The 24,428-nt window shown below is 41.5% G+C and overlaps 1 protein-coding gene across 1 annotated transcript in view; it reads right to left on the bottom strand.

Moving 5' to 3' along the window:
* The window catches only part of CORO1C (coronin 1C), a gene marked incomplete in the record, with an annotated part of 336,830 nt that overhangs the window by 109,276 nt on the left and 203,126 nt on the right, over positions 1-24,428 (bottom strand).

The following is a 24,428-nucleotide window of genomic DNA, read 5'->3' as shown; positions in this document are numbered from 1 at the left end:
TACATGAGTTGTAAGGGTAACCAAATGGCAGGATCCCCCACCTCCCCTTCTGACATACCAGATAGCCTCCAGGACAAGAGAGCACACAAAAACATAATTTATGTAAGAACTTACCCGATAAATTCATTTCTTTCATATTAGCAAGAGTCCATGAGCTAGTGACGTATGGGATATACATTCCTACCAGGAGGGGCAAAGTTTCCCAAACCTCAAAATGCCTATAAATACACCCCTCACCACACTCACAAATCAGTTTAACGCATAGCCAAGAAGTGGGGTGATGAGACAAAAGTGCGAAAGCATAAAAAATAAGGAATTGGAATAATTGTGCTTTATACAAAAAAAATCATAACCACCACAAAAAAGGGTGGGCCTCATGGACTCTTGCTAATATGAAAGTAATGAATTTATCAGGTAAGTTCTTACATAAATTATGTTTTCTTTCATGTAATTAGCAAGAGTCCATGAGCTAGTGACGTATGGGATAATGACTACCCAAGATGTGGATCTTCCACGCAAGAGTCACTAGAGAGGGAGGGATAAAATAAAGACAGCCAATTCCGCTGAAAATAATCCACACCCAAAATAAAGTTTAAATCTTATAATGAAAAAAACTGAAATTATAAGCAGAAGAATCAAACTGAAACAGCTGCCTGAAGTACTTTTCTACCAAAAACTGCTTCAGAAGAAGAACACATCAAAATGGTAGAATTTAGTAAAAGTGTGCAAAGAAGACCACGTTGCTGCTTTGCAAATCTGATCAACCGAAGCTTCATTCCTAAACGCCCAAGATGTAGAAACTGACCTAGTAGAATGAGCTGTAATCCTTTGAGGCAGAGTTTTACCAGACTCGACATAAGCATGATGAATCAAAGACTTTAACCAAGACGCCAAAGAAATGGCAGAGGCCTTCTGACCTTTCCTAGAACCGGAAAAAATAACAGACTAGAAGTCTTTCGGAAATTCTTAGTAGGTGCAACATAATATTTCAAAGCTCGAACTACATCCAAAGAATGTAACTATCTTTCCTCAGAATTCTTAGGATTAGGACACAATGAAGGAACCACAATTTCTCTACTAATGTTGTTAGAATTCACAACCTTAGGTAAAAATTTAAAAGAAGTTCGCAACACCGCCTTATCCTGATGAAAAATCAGAAAAGGAGACTCACAAGAAAGAGCAGATAATTCAGAAACTCTAGCAGAAGAGATGGCCAAAAGAAACAAAAAACTTTCCAAGAAAGTAATTTAATATCCAGCGAATGCATAGGTTCAAACGGAGGAGCTTGAAGAGCCCCCAGAACCAAATTCAAACTCCAAGGAGGAGAAATTGACTTAATGACAGGTTTTATACGAACCAAAGCCTGTACAAAACAATGAATATCAGGAAGACTAGCAATCTTTCTGTGAAAAATAAAAGAAAGAGCAGAGATTTGTCCTTTCAAGGAACTTGCAGATAAACCTTTATCCAAACCATCCTGAAGAAACTGTAAAATTCTAGGAATTCTAAAAGAATGCCAAGAAAAATGATGAGAAAAACACCAAGAAATGTAAATCTTCCAGACTCGATAATATATCTTCCTAGATACAGATTTACGAGCCTGTAACATAGTATTAATCACAGAGTCAGAGAAACCTCTATGACTGAGAATCAAGCGTTCAATCTCCATACCTTCAAATTTAAGGATTTGAGATCCTGATGGAAAAAAGGACCTTGCGATAGAAGGTCTGGTCTTAACGGAAGAGTCCACGGTTGGCAAGTGGCCATCCGGACAAGATCCGCATACCAAAACCTGTGGAGCCACCAGCAGAACAAAAACACTCCTTTAGAATCTTGGAAATCACTCTTGGAAGAAGAACTAGAGGCGGAAAGATATAGGCAGGATGATACTTCCAAGGAAGTGACAATGCATCCACTGCCTCCGCCTGAGGATCCCTGGATCTGGACAGATACCTGGGAAGCTTCTTGTTTAGATGAGAAGCCATCAGATCAATTTCTGGAAGTCCCCACATTTGAACAATCTGAAGAAATACCTCTGGGTGAAGAGACCATTCGCCCGGATGTAACATTTGGCGACTGAGATAATCCGCTTCCCAATTGTCTATACCTGGGATATGAACCGCAGAAATTAGACAGGAGCTGGATTCCGCCCATACCAGTATTCGAGATACTTCTTTCATAGCCAGAGGACTGTGAGTCCCTCCTTGATGATTGACATATGCCACGGTTGTGACATTGTCCGTCTGAAAACAAATGAACGACTCTCTTTAGAAGAGGCCATGACTGAAGAGCTCTGAAAATTGCACGGAGTTCCAAAATGTTGATTGGTAATCTCATCACAGTCCAGGTCGGAAGAACAAAAGAAGCCCTCTGAACTAAACAATGGTGGTCTGTCCACCACGTCAGAGTGTCATACAATCGGTTTTAAAGATATTAATTGAGATATCTTTGTATAATCCCTGCACCACTGGTTCAGCATACAGAGCTGAAGAGGTTGCATGTGAAAACGAGCAAAGGGGATCGCGTCCGATGCAGCAGTCATAAGACCTAGAATTTCCATGCAAAAGGCTACAGAAGGGAAAGATTGAGACTGAAGGTTTCGACAAGCTGAAACCAATTTTAGACGTCTCTTGTCTGTCAGAGACAGAGTCATGGACACTGAATCTATCTGGAAACCTAAAAAGGTTACCCTTGTCTGAGGAATCAATGAACTTTTTGGTAAATTGATCCTCCAACCATGTTCTCGAAGAAACAATACATCTCGTATGAGATTCTGCTAAATGTGAAGACTGAGCAAGTACCAAGATATCGTCCAAATAAGGAAATACCACAATACCCTGTTCTGATTACAGACAGAAGGGCACCGAGAACCTTTGTAAAAATCCTTGGAGCTGTTGCTAAGCCAAATGGCAGAGCCACAAACTGGTAATGCTCGTCTAGGAAAGAGAATCTCAGAAACTGATAGTGATCTGGATGAATCGGAATATGCAGATATGCATCCTGTAAATCTATTGTGGACATATAATGCCCTTGCTGAACAAAAGGCAGAATAGTCCTTATAGTTACCATTTTGAATGTTGGTATCCTTACATAATGATTCAATATTTTTAAATCCAGAACTGGTCTGAAGGAAGGAATTCTTCTTTGGTACCCCAGGACACTCATCTACATGTAGTAGAAAGCCAAACCAGTACTGAAACGAGAATCAGTAGAGGTAATGGTATATATAAGAGTATATCGTCGATCTGAAAAGGGAGGTAAGAGATGAATCTCTACGACCGATAACAGAGAACCTATGAAATAGACCCCGTAGAAGGAGATCATTGAATTCAAATAGGCAATACTCTCTTCACATCCCTCTGACATTCACTGCACGCTGAGAGGAAAACCGGGCTCCAACCTGCTGCAGAGGGCATAACGTAGAATCTAGCACAAACTAACTTCACCACCTCCACGGGAGGCAAAGTTTGTAAAACTGATTTGTGGGTGTGGTGAGGGGTGTATTTATAGGCATTTTGAGGTTTGGGAAACTTTGCCCCTCCTGGTAGGAATGTATAGCCCATACGTCACTAGCTCATGGACTCTTGCTAATTACATGAAAGAAATCAGAAGCTGTAGGCTTTTCACTTCCTCTGCCTCCCAATACATAGGAGTGGGATCCACAGAGTTCCATCAGCCGCGGTAACCACTAATAGGTTGTGGAAGGGGTGGGTCCCTCTGCTGTCATTACAGGATAGTCTTATGCAGAAGGCACAGGGGCTGTTACAGGGAAATAATTCAGTGTGATGCTTCTTGCAGCTCTGGCAGCCCTGCGCTCTCTGCCTGTCAGATTACATGGATTCGGAGCCTGTTGCCACCTCAGAGTTAGCACTGTGAGTGCTAAACAGAATCTTGCTTTGCAGCTGAGCTGCTGTCTTGTGTCTTTCATGTGCCAGCAATTTTTTTTTTATGCACTGCTGCTTGGAGAAAGATGTGCACGCTGGTGACCCAGTAAACACGGTGTTGTGACCCAGCATTGGGTCGGGACCCGTGGTTTGAAGAATAAACCTACAAAGCACTTAGCCTCAACCCCAAATATATTCCCTCTTATCTCAAAATATTCCCCAAGCCCCCTCTTCAATCAAATTGACATACTTCTATCCACTCCTATTATCTCTATGTCCCTCTCTCTACTCACTTTTCACCTGCTTCTCCTGTCCTCTGGAATTACCCTCTCAGACTGTGTCCAACCTTGTATAGGTTTGTGTTGCTCTTTGACTTACCATCTCTCCTCTGTTTTTCATCCTACCCAAAATAGAGCTACAAAAGTTTGCAGAGCCTTACAAAAATTATTTTTTATTATTATGGTGTGTACCGTTCCAATATAGCAGAGGCATTTACCTTTACCAGTCCGTGAGGCTTAGTAGGAAAACCAACTCTGCATTAGATTAAATTAAAATGTAAACAGCTGTCACTTGACGTTTGAAGGCAAATATTTTCAATGTGTAAATGCTGCTAATTCAAGTTCACAAAAACAAAATTATGCTTACCTGATAATTTAATTTCCATCTGTACGAGGAGAGTCCACGGCTTCATTCATTACTTGTGGGAATACAGAACCTGGCCACTAGGAGGCAAAGACAACCCAGCCAAAGGCTTAAATACCTTCCACACTCCCCTCGTCATTCTGCCGAGGGAACAAGGAACAGTAGGAGAAATATCAGGGCATAAATGGTGCCAGAAGAAAAAACAAAAGAAATATAGGTCCAACCAACGGAGAACTGGGCGGGAGTGTCCACGGCTTCATTCATTACTTGTGGGAAACAAATACCCAAGCTCTAGAGGACACTGAATGAAAACAGGAGGGTATAAGAGGTGGACCCTATTCTGAGGACACCACAGCCTGCAAAACCTCTCCTAAAAGCTGCTTCAGCCAAAGCAAAAAACGTCAAATTTGTAAAACTTTGAAAAAGTATGTAAGGAGGACCAGGTAGCCGCCTTACAAACCTGCTAAATAGAGGTCTCATTCTTGAAGGCCCAAGAAGAAGCCACAGCTCTAGTTGATTGAGCTGTAATCCTCCGAGGAGGATTATGTCCCGCTGTCTCATAAGCCAAGTGAATCATGCTCCTCAGCCAAAAAGATAGGGAAGTGGAAGAAGCCCTCTGCCCTCTCGAATAGACAACAAACAAAGCTGAAGTCTGTCTGAAATCCTTTGTAGCCTGAAGATAAAATTTCAAAGCTCGAACCACATCCAAGTTATGAAGTAATCGTTCCTTCGAAGAAGGGTTAGGACACAAGGAAGGAACTACAATCTCCTGATTAAAGTGACAGTTCACACAATTTTTCTTCCCTTTAAATTATTCCCAATGATCCTTTTAACCTGCTAGAGTGTATTAAATTGGTTACAAGTAGCTCCTTTACTCCTATTTCAGCATTTGAAATAGCTGATTTAGCCTGTGGTATCGCCACCTATACTGAACAAATTAATACTGCAGTATAGGCTATTGAATAGCCTAAGTATACACAGCCAGCAGAAGAGATTACACTCTCAGTGGGATGCAGGATAGTTAAGTAATAAAATGATAATCTGTTCTCTATGTATTGAGCTTTAGTGTTCCAGCCAAATAAAAGATAAGGAAGCAAGTCTGTTTACACAAACTTAGAACATAATGAGATCTGATATCACCTTTAAGTTCAACCCATTGTAATAGGCTGTGGTTACAAAGCACAAAATCAGCTACTTCATATACACAAATAAGCATGAAAATGGAATTTCTCAAATATTTTATAATCTGCAGTTGGAATAACAATTTAAAATACATTAATGGAAAAACAATTTTACAGTGTACTGTCCCTTTAACGTTGCGATTAGACACAACCTTAGGGAGAAATCCCAACCCAGTGCGAAGGACAGCCTTATTGGCATGAAAAACCAAGTAAGGAGACTCGCATTGCAAGGCCGCCAACTCAGGGAATGCGTGCCGAAGCAATAGCCATTTGAAAAAGAACCTTCCAAGACAGTATCTTAATGTCAAGTGAATGCATTGGCTCAAACGGAGCACTCTGCAAAACCATAAGAACCAGATTCAAACTCCAAAGAGGAGCAGAACAGTGAAATACAGGCCTGATCCTGGATAAAGCCTGAACAAAAGGCTGTATATCAGGAAGCTCAGAGAGCTTCTTATGTAACACATAGAGCCAAAATCTGTCCCTTTAAAGGAACTGGCGGCAAGTCCCTTTTTTAAACCGTCCTGGAAGATGGAAAGCATCCTGGATACTCTGACCTTATGCTAGGAATATCCACGAGTCTCACACCAGAGTAAGTAGGTCCTCCACACTTTATGATAGATGCGTCGGGTGACCAGCTTCCTGGCTTGATTGAGTATCAATCACACACTCAGAAAACCCTCTAATGGCTAAGACTAAGCATTCAATCTCCACACAGTCAGCCTCAGAGAATCTAGATTTTGATGCACAAATGGGCCCTGTACCAGCAGATCCCTGTGACAGGGCAACCTCCATGGAGGAGACAATGACATCCCCACCAGATCCACAAACCCCATCCTCCGCGGCCACGACGGAGCAATCAGAATATTTGATGCAGGCCACTATTCGAGGTAGAAGAGGTTAACTGTGAAAATATGTTGACAAGGTTGAATCCCCAAGGCACTGCTAAGGCATCTATCACTTCTGAGTGAAGAGACCAATCCCCTGGATGAAACTATTGTCTGGTGAGAAAATCCGCTTCCCAGTTGTGGGTCTCCGCCCACTCAAGAATCCGAGATACTTCCCTCATGACTAGGGAACTTGTCGTCGCCCCCCCCCCCCCCCCGTCTCCCCTCTCCCCCCGTTAAAGTCTGCCCTGTCCTCAGACTTTATCAAGCTAAGGAATAGAAGGTTCCTCCGGTAACTTCAGTTCCGGAACCTCTAGGGTAGCTAACACCTTAATAAAAAGCATAAGTGCTCCATCCTAAACCTAAAGTCTGGTTTCACCGCAGCCGGAGGTTTAGAGGTCACAGATTCCGACCCAGAGAAAAAGTCCTCCGAAGAATCCGAGTCCTCTGCATCAGCAGATAATCTAGACTCCGATAAATCCAACGGAGTAGATGACCCCTGGGAAGGAAAGCTATGTTTAACTTTTTGCTTGCACGGTAAAGCACTGAAGGCAGCAGACACCGCCGTCTGCAACTGATCAGCAAAATCTGGCGGCCACAGGGCCCCTCCCGCAGAACTAGTGCACCGGGGAGCTGCATGTGTAATCTGAGATGAATGTTGGGAACACACCTCGCGGGACGGAGACCCCACTCAGAGGTGGACGGCTCAGTTGTACTAAACATCTTGTTCTTTTTTTATATCACAATTTTATAAAGGCATGTGAACATAGTTGATCAGACTGATATACCGTAGCCTTCTCACAATAAACACAGGAATTAGATTTAGGCAAAGAGGGAGTACCCTCTAACGCATCAGAGACCTCCATAGCTTGAGCCTTTAATATGGACTATATAAAAAAAATGGCACCTTTATACCCCAAAGGCCAGGGCACTCACCACCTCCTATGACACATGCCCACAGAGAAACCGCTTTCGTCTCCTGCAACCGATGGTCAGGAAAAGAATGAGGCCACACCCGGTCATATTGAGTGCCATGCAGGACTGCCCTGTAGCCGAGAAAAAAAACGTGTCAAACTAAACAGGCTGCACAGTAATCACAATTTAAGGAATAACCCGACTGTTCACACATTGCCAGAGCAACATCTCACATGTTCAATAATCACCTTCCAGAGATATTAACCCTTGATGCTATACAGATAAAAGGAGTCACACTGTGACCCTGTCTTCTTGCGTTATCGTATAAAAAAATGAAATGATCTTGCCAGAATCTACGCCATGGAAAAAAAACGCAGCCTCAAGTTTGACAGTGTTGTAGCATCGCTCCTGACATGGATTTGAGTGATAAAAAGCAGACTGTGAAACTTGTCAACACTGATTAAGGAGCTGTTAATACGAGTCTGGATGGATTCGCAGAATGACTCTCCCTGCATCTCCAGACCCGAACATTCGTCAATGCTCTCACTGAGAGGCTGGCAAGACTACTTAAAACTCCAGTCCCATAGCAAAGAGCACTACCCTCCATAAGAGACTACTCCAAATCCTCTGACACTTCTCTGACATCCTCCTGCGACGAAAGGCAAAGAATGACTGGAGAATGAGGTGAGTGGGGGAGGTATTTAAGCCTTTGGCTGGGGTGTCTGCCTCCTCCTGGTGGCCAGGTTCTGTATTCCCACAATGAATGAAGCCGTGGACTCTCCTCGTATTAAGATGGAAAGAAGTGCTTTGGAATACAATGTCCGTTTAAACGTTACGTTACTTTATTAACTGCATGACTAAGGTTAAGCACAAGTTTTTAAATGAAGACACGAACAAGAAATGGCCAGTGTGCTCTGTTGATTCGGCTGAATTAATTAGTGACGGTTAAGGACACCACCTGAATATGTATTGGAGAGCGGGAATAAGCATTAAAGGGATTAAAAGGTCAAAATTTGGGGGGCGGAGCCAACTACCTTAGCAAGCAGACGTATATTGCAAGAGCTCTGGCCCTAAAACTGGATATTAGGGGTAAAAATATAAGTTGATATGCTTTTTTTTTTACGGATTGTTTGTGGAGCCCTACTAGTTTTCCTCACACAATACCCTGCTAACCACATATGGGGACTTTTGTCACAGCCGAATCCAGCTTAAATCTTAAATACCGCAACCACGCAGACAGATCCAGCCAACGCAGATCATGGAAGATATGTGATCGTTTCAGCGGGAATAGCAGCTCGCATAATCTACAGGCTGGCTTGCTATTTGTACCACACTGACTAAACTGAATTGCTGAAACAGCCACGGCACATATATCAGCTTCAATCCAGAACTCTCTAAAAGCAAAAATGGCGGCCCAACCAGACTACGAGAAGATAGCTCTAGGCTATATTGAGGCCTCCTACAGGCTCCTGGGAACACTTCTACCTAAGCTCCTTACCACACCACCATACGACCCTATGCCGGCTAGCCAGGCTTTGCGGGTAAGCGGAGCTCACAATACAGATCAGGACTACATACCCGCAGTCATCTATACACATAGAGCTGGTGTGGATGCTGTATCTTTGGATCGACGGACATCCCCCACCCCTTCTATTGCTGGGAGCCCTTCTGAGCATGGTTCTGGCTTCAGACACGGAGCAGCATTAGGAATCTACGTGAGGAGCGGCATAAAGCTGTATCACTCACATGTCACGAGCGAGGTTTTGGAAGGCCTGACCACTCACTTGGTCCAGCATTTGGAGCCCTTCCTGATGAAAGGTGATTTTGGCAGATGTTCGTTCCGGCTGGCTCAAAGATTGCCTTCAGCTTTACGTTCTGGTGTGGGGTAAAGGACTTACTCCTATGGTATGTTGCGCCATGGCATTTCTCTCATCCAGACTATTATCTGCTTGGAGGGTCCATGTGTAAAAGCGGACATTCCATCTTAGCTGTGCAAATATGGCTTAACAGTGTTTTTTCTATATCTTTTTGCCAATTCTAACGAGGATCCTCATACTTCAGTTCACCCATGGACCTGGATATCTATTTGAATGACTGCTTGTTGTTAATTGAATCGGCTACTACAGTGTTGCATCTCGGCTAAGCATTACATTGTATTTCTATATAATATACTAAATGTTGAATGCTAAACTAGATAAATGTTTTAAAGTAGTGTGTGGCTGGTTGAGGGCACCTGTGTAATATTTGTGTTGCTAATATGTGTGCTATGCTATAACAAGTTTGTTTATACTGGATTATCATAGCTATCATTTCTCCATCCCTCTATATGATAACTGATAGCAGCATGCCAGTGAAATCCTGAACCTAAGAACGATATCAATCTGGCTCCCTTAGATGCTTTAATATCTTGCTTAATAAGGTAATTGACATATGTAGTTACTTATAGAGTTCACACAGTGCCTAATTTTTATAACTGTTAGTTTTCAGGGCATGTACTCTGACATCATTTCTGTAATACACTGTTGGTTTTCTTGCATAGCCCTGATGGTTGAATTGTGATGTGGGGAAGTTCCTACATTACAGTTTTAGACATGCCAGGCAGGGTGTCATTTGTTAACATTAAAATTAAGCTACAGCACAACACAGGCTGTTATAATTCCCTTTCCCTAGGTGTTAATCATATCTGATATTCTGGTCCTGGATGGTGGGCCCACATCCGGGAGTTAGTGTATTTATGTTCTTAGGGAGGAGTTATTCAATGGTTTAACTACTTTTATACTCACCTATTTCTCTTTTGTTCTAAACCCATATGGCCTGGTCAATGCCCTACCCTTTAGCACCAAATAGTGGTTAACTACATTGGGTGCTGTCATCGGTATTTTACTCACCCTACTTACCTACTGGAGGAGCACTATGGTTATTATACATCCAGGTTTAACAAATAGAGCACTATACTATCAGCATGATACTTCTAAAAATTAGTATTGGTATAGTTGGATGACTAGCATGTCTCACGTAGTTTAATTCACTTTGTAAAATGAGCACGGATGGGCATGTTGGACACCTACAGGAGAATTCTGATGTTACACACGTTATCTCAACTGCAATTCCCTACAGGTACAATTATTCGGCACACTCGTAAGATAATCAGATGTTTTATCTATTTACCATATGAAAATTACCACCTCCTATCCCCCCACCCCCCATAATAATCCTTCCTTAGTAGAAGGCCTAAATACGCGGTTTATCTTGCATATACCGCACCTTATTTACCTTTATCTCTAGCAAAATCTTGCAGTATATCAATACACCTAGCTCATCTCTACTATTAGTTCTGCAAGGTTGTCTAATATATACTATTGTTTTAAGGGTTAAAAAAAAAAAAAACCCTATGTGTTTCATTATTATTTCATACCCCTTATCAAGCTCCCCTATCAACAAATACTATAGGTTAAGGTCCAAGAGAGGCCATTGTTTTTCTTTTTTGGGGATTATAGTTTTGCAAAATAAGATGGCTATAACTAAGGGTGTATCCCGCGCTATCATTTAGAAAAATGAAACATGAGGTTAGCATAGTGAGATCCAAGAGTGGTCTCTCCATTCCATTATGCCTTCCCTTACTACTAGATATGTTTTCTTAGTTAAGGCCCAAGAGCGGCATATTAGCATTGTTATGGAAGGTTACCTTACGAATAGGCGTTATGTATCTATTTTTGCAATCTATAACTGTTTTTTTTATGTCATTGGTGAGCTGTGCAGAATGTTAACTATACCGATATGGAACTAAGCTGGATTGTACATGTCACCTTCTGTACTGAATGGCAATTTCATTTGTGTTTATACTGTTTGTATGCCTAACTTAAGAACCTCAATAAAAATTATATTAAAAAAAAAAAAAAAAAAAGTCAAAATTTTAATTTACATGGGTAAATGTTAATTTTAAAATACAAGTATTTTTGCAATATACTTACATTAGCAAAAGTGTTTCTAGTAAAAACTTTAAACAGCATGCGCACATATGATGTGTGGGTTTGTGCACCAGTATACAAGCTTAGAGAGTTGGTGGTGGTGAAGTCTTATCTTGTGTCATATAAGCCACTGCTGACTCTCTAACAAGGTGTAATTTTAATACTAGGGCACATGCACTCGCATCACATGTGTATGATGCTGAAAAAACATAATTTATGCTTACCTGATAAATTTATTTCTCTTGTAGTGTGTTCAGTCCACGGGTCATCCATTACTTATGGGATATATTCTCCTTCCCAACAGGAAGTTGCAAGAGGATCACCCAAGCAGAGCTGCTATATAGCTCCTCCCCTCACATGTCATATCCAGTCATTCGACCGAAACAAGACGAGAAAGGAGAAACTATAGGGTTCAGTGGTGACTGGAGTTTTAATTAAAATTTAGAACTGCCTCAAAAAAAGACAGGGCGGGCCGTGGACTGAACACACTACAAGAGAAATAAATTTATCAGGTAAGCATAAATTATGTTTTCTCTTGTTAAGTGTGTTCAGTCCACGGGTCATCCATTACTTATGGGATACCAATACCAAAGCTAAAGTACACGGATGATGGGGGGGACAAGGCAGGAACAATAAACAGAAGGAACCACTGCCTGTAGAACCTTTCTCCCAAAAACAGCCTCCGAAGAAGCAAGTGTGTCAAATTTGTAAAATTTTGAAAAGGTATGAAGTGAAGATCAAGTTGCAGCCTTGAAAATCTGTTCAGAGGCCTCATTTTTAAAGGCCCAGGTGGAAGCCACAGCTCTAGTGGAATGAGCTGTAATTCTTTCAGGAGGCTGCTGTCCAGCAGTCTCATAGGCTAAACGTATTATGCTACGAAGCCAAAAAGAGAGAGAGGTGACCGAAGCCTTTTGACCTCTACTCTGACCAGAATAAACGACAAACAGAGAAGAAGTTTGCCGAAAATCTTTAGTTGCCTGTAAGTAGAACTTCAAGGCACGGACTACGTCCAGATTATGCAAAAGACGTTCCTTCTTTGAGGAAGGATTAGGATATAAATGATGGAACAACAATCTCTTGATTGATATTCCTGTTAGAAACAACCTTAGGTAAAAACCCAGGTTTAGTACACAGAACTACCTTGTCTGAATGAAAAATCAGATAAGGAGAATCACAATGTAAGGCAGATAACTCAGAGACTCTTCGAGCCGAGGAAATAGCCATCAAAAACAGAACTTTCCAAGATAAAAGCTTAATATCAATGGAATGAAGGGGTTCAAAACGGAACACCCTGAAGAACTTTAAGAACCAAGTTTAAGCTCCACGGAGGAGCAACAGTTTTAAACACAGGCTTAATCCTAGCCAAAGCCTGACAAAAGCCTGGACGTCTGGATTCTCTGCCAGACGTTTGTGTAAAAGAATAGACAGAGCAGAAATCTGTCCCTTTAACGAACTAGCGGATAAACCCTTTTCTAAACAGTCTTGTAGAAAAGCCAATATCCTAGGAATCCTAACCTTACTCCATGAGTAACTCTTAGATTCACACCAATATAAATATTTACGCCATATCTTATGGTAAATTTTTCTGGTAACAGGTTTCCGAGCCTGTATTAATGTATCAATTACCGACTCCGAAAAACCACGCTTTGATAGAATCAAGCGTTAAATCTCCATGCAGTCAGCCTCAGAGAAATTAGGCTTGGATGGTTGAAAGGACCCTGAATTAGAAGGTCCTGCCTCAGAGGCAGAGACCATGGCGGACAGGACGACATGTCCACTAGGTCTGCATACCAGGTCCTGCGTGGCCACGCAGGCGCTATCAGAATCACCAATGCTCTCTCCTGTTTGATCCTGGCAATCAGTCGAGGTAGCAACGGAAATGGTGGAAACACATAAGCCATGTTGAAAACCCAGGGGGCTGCTAGTGCATCTACCAGCACCACTCCCGGGTCCCTGGACCTGGATCCGTAACAAGGAAGATTGGCGTTTTAGCGAGATGCCATGAGATCCAGCTCCCACTCCCCGGGATGAAAGGTCTGGCGACTTAGAAAATCCGCCTCCCAGTTCTCCACGCCTGGGATGTAGAACGCTGACAGATGACAAGAGTGAGACTCTGCCCAGCGAATTATCTTCGAGACTTCCAACATCGCTAGGGAACTCCTGGTTCCCCCTTGATGATTGATGTAAGCCAGTCGTATTGTTGTCCGACTGAAATCTGATGAACCTCAGTGTTGCTAACTGAGGCCAAGCTCGAAGAGCATTGAATATTGCTCTTAACTCCAGAATGTTTATTGGGAGGAAATTATCCTCCTGAGTCCACGATCCCTGAGCCTTCAGGGAGTTCCAGACTGCACCCCAGCCTAGTAGGCTGGCATCTGTTGTTACAATCGTCCAATCTGGTCTGCGAAAAGTCATTCCTTTGGACAGATGAACCCGCGACAACCACCAGAGAAGAGAATCTCTGGCCTCCTGGTCCAGTTTTGGTAAAGGGGACAGATCTGAGTAATCCCCATTCCACTGACTTAGCATGCATAGTTGCAGTGGTCTGAGATGCAGGCGCACAAATGGCACTATGCCCATTGCCGCGACCATTAAGCCGATTACTTCCATGCACTGAGCTACTGATGGGCTTGGAATGGAATGAAGGACACGGCAAGCATTTAGGATTTTTGATAACCTGGACTCAGTCAGGTAAATCTTCATCTCTACAGAATCTATAAGAGTCCCTAGAAAGGGAACCCTTGTGCGTGGTAACAGAGAACTCTTTTCCATGTTCACTTTCCACCCATGCGACCTCAGAAATGCTAGAACTATCTCTGTATGAGACCTTGCATTTTGAAAACTTGACGCTTGTATCAGAATGTCGTCTAGGTACGGAGCCACCGCTATGCCTCGCGGTCTTAGTACCGCCAGAAGCGATCCCAGAACCTTTGTAAAAATTCTTGGGGCCGTAGCCAACCCCAAGGGAAGAGCTACAAACTGGTAATGCCTGTCTAGAAAGGCAAACCTTAGGTACCGATAATGATCTTTGTGAATCGGTATGTGAAGGTAGGCATCCTTTAAGTCCACTGTGGTCATATATTGACCCTCTTGGATCATGGGTAGGATTGTTCGAATAGTTTCCATCTTGAACGATGGAACCCTTAGGAATTTGTTTAAGATCTTCAGGTCCAAGATTGGCCTGAAGGTTCCCTCTTTTTTGGGAACCACAAACAGATTAGAGTAAAATCCTTGCCCTTGTTCCGTCCGCGGAACCGGGTGGATCACTCCCATTACTAAGAGGTCTTGTACACATCTTAGAAATGCCTCTTTCTTTATTAGATTTGTTGATAACCTTGACAGATGAAATCTCCCTTGTGGAGGAGAAGTTTTGAAGTCCAGAAGGTATCCCTGAGATATTATCTCCAATGCCCAGGGATCCTGGACATCTCTTGCCCAGGCCTGGGCGAAGAGAGAAAGTCTGCCCCCCACTAGATCCGTTTCCGGATAGGGGGCCCTTTCTTCATGCTGTCTTAGGGGCAGAAGCAGGTTTTCTGGCCTGCTTGCCCTTGTTCCAGGACTGGTTGCCTTTCCAACCCTGTCTGTAACGAGTAGCAGTCCCTTCCTGTTTTGGAGCGGAGGAAGTTGATGCTGCTCCTGCCTTGAAATTACGAAAGGCACGAAAATTAGACTGTTTGGCCTTTGATTTGGCCCTGTCCTGAGGAAGGGTGTGACCCTTACCACCAGTAATGTCAGCAATAATTTCTTTCAAGCCGGGCCCGAATAAGGTTTGCCCTTTGAAAGGAATATTAAGCAATTTAGATTTAGAAGTTACATCTGCTGACCAGGATTTAAGCCATAGCGCTCTGCGCGCCTGGATGGCGAATCCGGAGTTCTTAGCCGTGAGTTTGGTTAAATGCACAACGGCATCCGAAACAAATGCATTAGCTAGCTTAAGGGCTTTAAGCTTGTTCATAATCTCATCCAATGGTGCTGTGTGAATAGCCTCTTCCAGAGACTCAAACCAGAATGCCGCTGCAGCAGTGACGGGCGCAATGCATGCAAGGGGCTGTAATATAAAACCTTGTTGAACAAACATTTTCTTAAGGTAACCTTCTAATTTTTTATCCATTGGATCTGAGAAAGCACAACTATCCTCCACCGGGATAGTGGTACGCTTGGCTAAAGTAGAAACTGCTCCCTCCACCTTAGGGACCGTCTGCCATAAGTCTCGTGTGGTGGCGTCTATTGGGAACATTTTTCTAAATATCGGAGGAGGGGAAAAGGGCACACCGGGTCTATCCCACTCCTTGCTAATAATCTCTGTAAGCCTTTTAGCTATAGGAAAAAAGTCAGTACACACCGGTACCGCATAGTATTTATCCAGCCTACATAATTTCTCTGGGATTGCAACCGTGTCGCAATCAGAGCCGCTAACACCTCCCCTAGCAATACACGGAGGTTCTCAAGCTTAAATTTAAAATTTGAAATTTCCGAATTCGGTCTCCCCGGATCAGATCCGTCACCTACAGAATGAAGCTCTCCGTCCTCATGTTCTGCAAATTGTGACGCAGTATCGGACATGGCTCTCGTGTCATCGGCGCGCTCTGTCCTAAACCCAGAGCTATCGCGCTTGCCTCTTAACTCAGGCAAATTAGATAATACTTCTTTCATAACATTAGCCATATCATGCAAAGTGATTTGTAAGGGCCTTCATGTACTTGGCGCCACAATCTCACGCACCTCCTGAGCGGGAGGCGAAGGTACCGACACGTGAGGAGAGTTAGGCGGCATAACTTCCCCCTCGTTGTCTGGTGATAATTTCTTTACCAGTAAAGACTGACTTTTATTTTAAAGTAACAGCAATACAATTGGTACACATATTTCTATTGGACTCCACATTGGCTTTTAAACATAATGAACAAGTAGATTCATCTGTATCAGACATGTTTAAGCAGACTAGCAATGAAGGCTAGCAAGCTTGGAAAAAAACTTTCAATAAATTTACAAGCAATAGAAAAAACGCTGCAGCGCTTTTTAAAAATACAAAAAACTGTCACAGTTGAAATAACAATGAAGTAACGCAGTTATAGCCAACAATTCTAACAGTAAATGTATGAATTTAGCAGAGGATTGCACCCACTAGCAAACGGATGATTAACCCCTCAATACCCAAAAAACGGATAATCAATTTAAGATTTAACGCTTTTCTCACAGTCAAACACACTGTCACAGGTCTGCTGTGACTGATTACCTCCCTCAAAAATGAATTTTGAAGACCCCCTGAGCTCTCTGGAGACGTCCTGGATCAAGGAGGAAGAAGCAGGAAGACTGTGCTAGAATTTTAACTGCGCAACAAGGCGCTAAAAAAGGCCCCTCCCACTCATATTACAACAGTGGGAGACCTGTTACAACGGTTTCTATGCAGAAATATACGTTAGCCATATGGAAAAAAATCATGCCCAAAAAGATTTATCACCAAAGTACCTCACAAAACGAATAACATGCCAGTAAACGTTTTAAAACAACTTTCCAGTGTTATGCAAAGTTATCACTAAGCCTGCTACCAGTCGCTTCTACTGAAGTTAAGGCTCATACATTTATTTCAGTATTAACAGTATTTTCTCAGTCAAATTCTAGTCCCTAGAAATTAAGTCAACTGCGCATACATTTATCATCCTGATACCAGTCGCTACTACTGCATTTAAGGCTGTACTTACATCATATGGGTAACAGCAGTGTTTTCTTAGTCAATTCCATTCCTAGAAAATATTACTGCACATACCTCATTTGCGGGGAACCCCGCATGCTATTCCCTTTTCTGAAGTTACCCCACTCCTCAGAATGTGTGAGAACAGCCAGTGGATCTTAGTTACGTCTGCTAAGATCATAGAAAACGCAGGCAGATTCTTCTTCTAAATACTGCCTGAGAGAAAAAAACAGCACACTCTGGTGCCATTTTAAAATAAACTTTTGATTGAAGAATAATTAGATAAAAAACTCCTATCTACTCTCGCGACCTCCTTTGTTGAGACTTGCAAGAGAATGACTGGATATGACATGTGAGGGGAGGAGCTATATAGCAGCTCTGCTTGGGTGATCCTCTTGCAACTTCCTGTTGGGAAGGAGAATATATCCCATAAGTAATGGATGACCCGTGGACTGAACACACTTAACAAGAGAAACAGTAATAACGTAATAGAAACATTTTGGCTCAATGACATATCGGTAAATTGCTTCTATTTAAAATTTAAATGTACTGTGCATATTTAAATTCTGACCTTTCTATCCCTTTACCAAGGCTGACAGATTCAAAAGGAACATTAATGTATCAAAGGTAAAGAGCACTTTTAAAATATCGTCTGTTGCATTGGAAAAACAAATTAGTAAAATTCTTAAAGGGACAGGAATACAATTTTTTTTCCTTTCGCATTTGAGAGAGCATACAATTTTAAACAACTTTCTAGTTTGCTTCTATTACCCAATTTGCTTCATTATTTAGATATCCTTTTTGTTGAAAAGCATAGCTAGGTAGGCTCAGCACCAGGGTGCTATTTAATGGCTGGTGCACATTTTATCTTTGGGGGGAAAAGTTTGTAAACTCAACTAAAATGTATCCTATAAAAGCATAATATAATACTGATTGGGTTTAATTTTATAACAACTTTCTTGCCAGGCTTGTCACGCTTTACCAATATAGCAGTGGGAGTTGTCCATCAACCAGGGACCATTAAAGGGAATAGTGAACACTTTGTAAATAGAAGACAAGTCTATTGTGTAGCTATAGAAAAAAAATGATTGAAAAAAATATGCCTAAAATCTATGAGCCAGTTAAAAAATCTAGCAGCCAGGTATCTTTTGGTGTTTATGTATTTATATGTGTATGGATATATTCTCTCTACTAAATCTTCTAATGGGCACTATACCTTCCAGTTTCTTATGAGTGGAGGTTTAAAAATGTATTCAATAGATGATAATCTCCTACACTTTCAAACATCCACTCTCACTCTCCAGCTCTTACCCCTTCCAGATCAGCCTCAGCACAACAAATAGGCAGCTGTTAGCGGTTACTGAAAACTGCACCTACCATTTACATTAGGAGGTGCCAATCTGGGCTTTAGTCCACAGACAAACAAGGCTAGCCAAGGTCATAACATAAGTATAAAGTGATAAACCCAATTAGGGGCATATATAAAAGGTACTGATAAGTCTGCAGGGTGTATTTCAAGGTTTCTAATGAAAAAATCCTCAATTTTAACACAAATTAAATTAAACTAACTTCAAACAAGTAGATTTTTTTGACAAATTTCAAAGATATGTCTATTTTCATGCCTCCCGTATCATGTGACTGCCATCAGCCAATCACAAATACACATACATATATACAGTAAACTCTAGCACATGCTCAGGTGGTGTTGGTGACAGTGTAAATATTAAAAAAATGCACTTTTTTGGTCAATGGAAGTAAACTGGAAAGTTGTTTAAAATTACATGCACTATCTGAAAAATGAGTTTAAACGTTTTGACTTGAGCATCCCTTTAACCCCTTAGTGACCAGAGCACTTTTCCATTTGTTGACCGTTTGGGACCAAGGCTATTTTTACATTTCTGCAGTGTTTGTGTTTAGCTGTAATTTTCCTCTTACTCATTTACTGTACCCACACATTACATACCGTTTTTCTCGCCATTAAATGGACTTTCTAAAGATACCATTATTTTTATCATATCTTATAATTTACTATTAAAAAAATTATAAAATATGAGGGAAAAAAATGGAAAAAAAACAACAATTTTTTCAAACTTTGACCCCCAAAATCTGTTGCACATCTACAACCACCAAAAAACACCCATGATAAATAGTTTCTAAATTTTGCCCTGTGTTTAGAAATACCCAATGTTTACATGTTCTTTGCAAGTTATAAGGCACTAAATACAAGTAGCACTTTGCTATTTCCAAACCACTTTTTTTCAAAATTAGCGCTAGTTACATTGGGACACTGATATCTGTCAGGAATCCCTGAATATCCTTTAACATGTATATATATATTTTTAGAAGACATCCCAAAGTATTGATCTAGGCCCATTTTGGTATATTTCATGCCACCATTTCACCGCCAAATGCGATCAAATAAAAAAAAAAAAATTGTTCACTTTTTCACAAATTTTCTCACAAACTTTAGGTTTCTCACTGAAATTATTTACAAACAGCTTGTGCAATTATGGCATAAATGGTTGTAAATGCTTCTCTGGGATCCCCTTTGTTCAGAAATAGCAGAAATATATGGCTTTTACGTTGTTTTTGGTAATTAGAAGGCCGCTAAATGCCACTGCGCACAACACGTGTATTATGCGCAGCAGTGAAGGGGTTAATTAGGGAGCATGTAGGGAGCTTGTAGGGTTAATTTTAGCTTTAGTGTAGTGTAGTAAACAAGTATTGATCTAGGCCCATTTTGTTATATTTCATGCCACCATTTCACAGCCAAATGCGATCAAATTAAAAAAAAAAAAAAAAAAAAAAAAAAAAAAACTTTAAATATTTTACAATTTTAGGTTTCTCACTGAAATTATTTACAAACAGCGTGTGCAATTATGGCACAAATTGTTGAAAATGCTTCTCTGGGATCCCCTTTGTTCAGAAATAGCAGACATATATGGCTTTGGCGTTGCTTTTTGGTAATTAGAAGGTCGCTAAATGCCGCTGCGCATCACACGTATATTATGTCTAGCAGTGAAGGAGTTAATTAGGTAGATTGTAGAGAGCTTGCAGGGTTAATTTTAGCTTTAGTGTAGAGATCAGCCTCCCACCTGACACATCCCACCCCCTGATCCCCCCCCAAAAAGCTCCCTTCCCTCCCCCACCCCACAATTGTCCCCGCCATCTTAAGTACTGGCAGAAAGTCTGCCAGTACTAAAATAAGTTTTTTGGGGGTTTTAGGTTTTTATTTTTAAAAATAATTCTTCTGCTGTGTAGGACCCCCCTTAGCCCCCAACCTCCCTGATCCCCCCCCCCCAAACAGCTCTTTAACCCCCCTCTGCCTTTATTGTGCGCCATATTGGGAACTGGCAGCTGTCTGCCAGTACCCAGTTTGAAAAATAATAATGTATTTTAATTTTTTAATTTTATTAAATATTTTAACAATATCCTCTGGAAGGGGGTGCTATACTAAACACTAATAAATTCTCCAGCACTTTGGACAAGTTCTCTGAAATTCTTGGTAGCGAAGGCGTTAAACAATAAAGTAGACAAGTGCAACTGACTCTAGAAAAAACAGGGCTATAGAAATCAAAAGGATATTCAAACTTGGCAAATTTAACACAAAAAAAAAAAAAAAAAAATTAAAAAAAAAAAATTGGGTTCTGGACAGATTCCAAAATGCTTTAAAATGATCAGTCATTCAAAAGTACTTATTAGTCACAACGCTGAAGCTCCAGATGAAGGTTGCCGCGTTCAATCACCACTGACACTATGTTGTCACGCTTACTGCCCTGATGGTAATGATGGCCTCTAATGAGTATGTACTGGATGTTCACAACCCAGACAAATGCCAGATGAGTTACAGTCTAAGTCATCTGACATTTGTGGCTAGCACAGATGGGATGAGCCATTGTTCAGCTAAAGCTGGAGTGACACTAAGTTAATATCACTGATCGCACTGATTTATTTAGTCCATTCATTGGTTACAGTAGCGGAAATAAAATACTCTATGATACAAATTAATCACATGGCAAAATGTAATGTTCAAAGGGTCAACCAATGACAATTATCTCAAAAAAAAAAAAAAGAAAAAAAAAAAAAGAAAAAAAAAAAAAAAGTCATATGAAATTGGTTTTATTTCACTTTTGAAACATAAGCTTCATCTGGTCAAATGTAATTTGATATGTCAAATTATTTATGCAGCTATCTTTCCCACAACAGAGCGCTACCTAGGACTAAAACAAAATCTGAAATAACAGAAATGCCATGATTTTTCCACGGGAAAGTAGTAAACAATTACTCAAATACTGCTAAGAAACCAAATATAGCAGCAAAATAAAAGCACTTGTGCTGAGGATGTGAGCTGCAGGAGGCTCCCCTATGCATAGCACTTTCCTGGCAACCATACTGTTTATTTTGATATCCAGAGCGCTTGTTCTGGAGACTGTCAGTGCTGTTTAGAACTGCACTTGGTTAGCGTGTGCTGTGCTGCCTTCCCTAAGACGTCATCCATACAAAATCCCCATCACATGGGAGACTGCTTTAGATACCACAGGCATCATATCCAACAGACCAAAAAGGCAATATGTGTCAACACTCATATGTTGAGCAGCACTGAAAAGTATTTAAAATTAATATACCATTGTATATCCAGGCCCATCTTTGTCTACAAGAGACGCTGGGGTTTGTGTGTGTTTTGTTTTTACAAAATACGTCATCTATAAAACAAAAACAAAAAAAAAGGAAGTAGACCATCATTATATTCTACCTTTTTTTTTTATTCAGTGGCCAAATTTTATTTTCTCAAAGCTTTAATTGTACTATAATTGCCCAATCATTAGCATCCATTAAACAGTGATTCCTAGCAGGAGTATCAGGACACCCATATCACAGATAAGGACTTTGTTAGGTGAATGATATTCTGTGTGTAGAATGTCATTTTTATGGATATATAATACAAAAACAGAATTTATGTTTACCTGATAAATTACTTTCTCCAACGGTGTGTCCGGTCCACGGCGTCATCCTTACTTGTGGGATATTCTCTTCCCCAACAGGAAATGGCAAAGAGCCCAGCAAAGCTGGTCACATGATCCCTCCTAGGCTCCGCCTTCCCCAGTCATTCGACCGACGTAAAGGAGGAATATTTGCATAGGAGAAATCATATGATACCGTGGTGACTGTAGTTAAAGAAAATAAATTATCAGACCTGATTAAAAAACCAGGGCGGGCCGTGGACCGGACACACCGTTGGAGAAAGTAATTTATCAGGTAAACATAAATTCTGTTTTCTCCAACATAGGTGTGTCCGGTCCACGGCGTCATCCTTACTTGTGGGAACCAATACCAAAGCTTTAGGACACGGATGAAGGGAGGGAGCAAATCAGGTCACCTAGATGGAAGGCACCACGGCTTGCAAAACCTTTCTCCCAAAAATAGCCTCAGAAGAAGCAAAAGTATCAAATTTGTAAAATTTAGTAAAAGTGTGCAGTGAAAACCAAGTCGCTGCCTTACATATCTGATCAACAGAAGCCTCGTTCTTGAAGGCGCATGTGGAAGCCACGGCCCTAGTGGAATGAGCTGTGATTCTTTCAGGAGGCTGCCGTCCGGCAGTCTCGTAAGCCAATCTGATGATGCTTTTAAGCCAAAAAGAGAGAGAGGTAGAAGTTGCTTTTTGACCTCTCCTTTTACCAGAATAAACAACAAACAAGGAAGATGTTTGTCTAAAATCCTTTGTAGCATCTAAATAGAATTTTAGAGCACGAACTACATCCAAATTGTGCAACAAACGTTCCTTCTTTGAAACTGGATTCGGACACAAAGAAGGCACGACTATATCCTGGTTAATGTTTTTGTTAGAAACAACTTTTGGAAGAAAACCAGGTTTAGTACGCAAAACCACCTTATCTGCATGGAACACCAGATAAGGAGGAGAACACTGCAGAGCAGATAACTCTGAAACTCTTCTAGCAGAAGAAATTGCAACCAAAAACAAAACTTTCCAAGATAATAACTTAATATCAACGGAATGTAAGGGTTCAAACGGAACCCCCTGAAGAACTGAAAGAACTAAATTGAGACTCCAAGGAGGAGTCAAAGGTTTGTAAACAGGCTTGATTCTAACCAGAGCCTGAACAAAGGCTTGAACATCTGGCACAGCTGCCAGCTTTTTGTGAAGTAACACAGACAAAGCAGAAATCTGTCCCTTCAAAGAACTTGCAGATAATCCTTTCTCCAAACCTTCTTGAAGAAAGGATAGAATCTTAGGAATTTTTATCTTGTCCCAAGGGAATCCTTTAGATTCACACCAACAGATATATTTTTTCCATATTTTATGGTAGATTTTTCTAGTTACAGGCTTTCTGGCCTGAACAAGAGTATCAATGACAGAATCTGAGAACCCTCGCTTTGATAAAATCAAGCGTTCAATCTCCAAGCAGTCAGTTGGAGTGAGACCAGATTCGGATGTTCGAACGGACCTTGAACAAGAAGGTCCCGTCTCAAAGGTAGCTTCCATGGTGGAGCCGATGACATATTCACCAGGTCTGCATACCAAGTCCTGCGTGGCCACGCAGGAGCTATCAAGATCACAGATGCCCTCTCCTGATTGATCCTGGCTACCAGCCTGGGGATGAGAGGAAACGGTGGGAATACATAAGCTAGTTTGAAGGTCCAAGGTGCTACTAGTGCATCTACTAGAGTCGCCTTGGGATCCCTGGATCTGGACCCGTAGCAAGGAACCTTGAAGTTCTGACGAGAGGCCATCAGATCCATGTCTGGAATGCCCCACAACTGAGTAATTTGGGCAAAGATTTCCGGATGGAGTTCCCACTCCCCCGGATGCAATGTCTGACGACTCAGAAAATCCGCTTCCCAATTTTCCACTCCTGGGATGTGGATTGCAGACAAGTGGCAGGAGTGAGTCTCCGCCCATTGAATGATTTTGGTCACTTCTTCCATCGCCAGGGAACTCCTTGTTCCCCCCTGATGGTTGATGTACGCAACAGTCGTCATGTTGTCCGATTGAAACCGTATGAATTTGGCCTTTGCTAGCTGAGGCCAAACCTTGAGAGCATTGAATATCGCTCTCAGTTCCAGAATATTTATCGGGAGAAGAGATTCTTCCCGAGACCAAAGACCCTGAGCTTTCAGGAGTCCCCAGACCGCGCCCCAGCCCACCAGACTGGCGTCGGTCGTGACAATGACCCACTCTGGTCTGCGGAAGCTCATCCCCTGTGACAGGTTGTCCAGGGACAGCCACCAACGGAGCGAATCTC

The sequence above is a fragment of the Bombina bombina genome, chromosome 2 (assembly GCF_027579735.1).
Source record: "Bombina bombina isolate aBomBom1 chromosome 2, aBomBom1.pri, whole genome shotgun sequence".
Taxonomy (NCBI): Eukaryota; Metazoa; Chordata; class Amphibia; order Anura; family Bombinatoridae; genus Bombina; species Bombina bombina.
The sequence above is the reverse complement of the archived record's forward strand: the minus strand, read 5'-3'. Positions and strand labels throughout refer to the sequence as shown.